The sequence below is a fragment of the Styela clava genome, chromosome 5 (genome assembly GCF_964204865.1).
Source record: "Styela clava chromosome 5, kaStyClav1.hap1.2, whole genome shotgun sequence".
NCBI lineage: Eukaryota > Metazoa > Chordata > Ascidiacea > Stolidobranchia > Styelidae > Styela > Styela clava.
The window spans coordinates 22,477,113-22,479,612 of NC_135254.1; the positions used below are offsets into that span (position 1 = coordinate 22,477,113).

The 2,500-nt window shown below is 56.0% G+C and overlaps 2 non-coding genes and 1 pseudogene across 2 annotated transcripts in view; all 3 read left to right on the forward strand.

Annotated features, from left to right (window-relative positions):
• LOC144423629 (small subunit ribosomal RNA) overlaps positions 1–1,547 on the forward strand; it is a 1,810-nt gene extending 263 nt beyond the window's left edge. The window contains exon 1 of the ribosomal RNA XR_013476094.1: positions 1–1,547. This exon is cut by the window's left edge and continues 263 nt beyond it. This is a non-coding gene — a ribosomal RNA (small subunit ribosomal RNA).
• Positions 1,548–1,845: 298 nt separating this feature from the next.
• Positions 1,846–1,999, forward strand: LOC144424189 (5.8S ribosomal RNA). The gene has a single exon (XR_013476553.1). It is a non-coding gene; the product is annotated as a 5.8S ribosomal RNA (ribosomal RNA).
• A 288-nt stretch (positions 2,000–2,287) lies between these two features.
• The window catches only part of LOC144423734 (large subunit ribosomal RNA), a 3,695-nt pseudogene continuing 3,482 nt past the window's right edge, over positions 2,288–2,500 (forward strand).

Genomic DNA, 2,500 nt, shown 5'->3' on the forward strand with positions numbered 1-2,500 from the left:
GATCGTACGGTCTCTGCACCGACGACGTATCATTCAAGTGTCTGCCCTATCAACTGTCGAAGGTACGCTACGTGCCTACCTTTGTGATAACGGGTAACGGGGAATCAGGGTTCGATTCCGGAGAGGGAGCCTGAGAAACGGCTACCACATCCAAGGAAGGCAGCAGGCGCGCAAATTACCCATTCCCGACACGGGGAGGTAGTGACGAAAAATAACAATACAGGACTCTAACGAGGCCCTGTAATTGGAATGAGTACATCCTAAAACTCTTAACGAGTATCCATTGGAGGGCAAGTCTGGTGCCAGCAGCCGCGGTAATTCCAGCTCCAACAGTGTATGCTAAAGTTGTTTCGGTTGAAAAGCTCGTAGTTGGATTTTGGGCGAGCGCCGCCGGTCCGTCGCAAGGCGTGTCACTGGTTGCGTTCGCCTCACCTTCGGTTCTCCGTCGGTGCTCTTGACTGAGTGTCGGCGGTGGCCGATAAGTTTACTTTGAAAAAATTAGAGTGTTCAAAGCAGGCTGTTCGCCTGCATAGTGTTGCATGGAATAATGGAATAGGACCTCGGTTCTATTTTGTTGGTTTTCGGAGCACGAGGTAATGATTAAGAGGGACAGACGGGGGCGTCCGTACTCTGCCGTTAGAGGTGAAATTCTTGGATCGGCGGAAGACGAACTACTGCGAAAGCATTCGCCAAGAATGTTTTCTTTAATCAAGAGCGAAAGTCAGAGGTTCGAAGACGATCAGATACCGTCCTAGTTCTGACTATAAACGATGCCAACTAGCGATCGGGAGGCGTTACCATGACGACCTTTCCGGCAGCTTCCGGGAAACCAAAGTCTTTGGGTTCCGGGGGAAGTATGGTTGCAAAGCTGAAACTTAAAGGAATTGACGGAAGGGCACCACCAGGAGTGGAGCCTGCGGCTTAATTTGACTCAACACGGGGAAACTCACCCGGCCCGGACACAGGTAGGATTGACAGATTGAGAGCTCTTTCTTGATTCTGTGGGTGGTGGTGCATGGCCGTTCTTAGTTGGTGGAGCGATTTGTCTGGTTAATTCCGATAACGAACGAGACTCTGGCATGCTAAATAGTTACGCGACCTTCTCGGTCGGCGTCTAACTTCTTAGAGGGACTAGTGGCGTTTAGCCACACGAGATTGAGCAATAACAGGTCTGTGATGCCCTTAGATGTCCGGGGCCGCACGCGCGCTACACTGAGTGAAGCAGCGAGTGTCTAACCTAGGCCGAAAGGTCCGGGTAACCCGTTGAACCTCATTCGTGATTGGGATAGGGACTTGCAATTGTTTCCCTTGAACGAGGAATTCCCAGTAAGCGCAAGTCATCAACTTGCGTTGATTACGTCCCTGCCCTTTGTACACACCGCCCGTCGCTACTACCGATTGAATGGTTTAGTGAGATCCTTGGATCGGCCCCGTCGCGGCTGGCAACGGCCGCGTCGGCGTGTCGAGAAGACGATCAAACTTGATCATTTAGAGGAAGTAAAAGTCGTAACAAGGTTTCCGTAGGTGAACCTGCGGAAGGATCATTACCGAAAGTGGTGGTAGGCCCCGGCCGACCGCGCACTTAATTGTCTTTGGGTGCCGCCGAGAGGGCGGCCGTCAATCGGGGTTCCGCCCCGTGCGACACGCGTAACACGTTGGCATAGCAAGGCAGCCGAGTGCGATGGTGGCTTCTGGGCACCGCGCTCGATGTGCCGCCGGCCCATCCCGGCGGTCGCTCGGCGCCGTTTGTTGGTGTTTTTGTGCAGTTGTTGTCGGTGGTGGTTTTGTGGTCGATCCCACAGTGTGACGTCCGCGCGCTTCGGCGCCGGGCGAAACGTCGAGGACGACTCTTAACGGTGGATCACTCGGCTCGCGAGTCGATGAAGGACGCAGCCAAGTGCGAGAAGTAATGTGAATTGCAGAACACATTGAACGTCGACCTTCTGAACGCGAATTGCGGTCTCGGGTCAATCCCGGGACCGCGTCTGCCTCAGGGTCGCGTTCGTCCTCACCCGAGGGCCGTCGCCTGGCCTCTGCGAAGACGGCCGGGCGTCGCCCCAAGTTGAAGCGGTCGCCGAGCTTTCTCGGCGCGACCGCGTGTCCCGTACACCGCCGGCCCCTCGACGTGTTCAACTACGTTCGAGGGGCGGGTCCAGGTCGGTCGGTCCGGTCACGAGATCAAGACCGACCGTGGGCCAAGGCGGCGACGGTACGCGCTCGGTCGGCGCCGGCGGCGACGACTTGCGATGCCAGCGGGCCGTGTAAGAAGCGGCCCGCTTGACACATACGACCTGAGTTCAGGCGAGAGCACCCGCTGAATTTAAGCATATTATTAAGCGGAGGAAAAGAAACCAACAGGGATTCCCTGAGTAACGGCGAGTGAACCGGGAAGAGTCCAGCGTCGAATCTGCGCGCTTTTCGAGCGCGCCGAGTTGTGACGTACGGAAGTCCCAGTGCGGCTAACGGCGAGCGCCGGTGTCCTTCTGATCGAGGCCTCGTC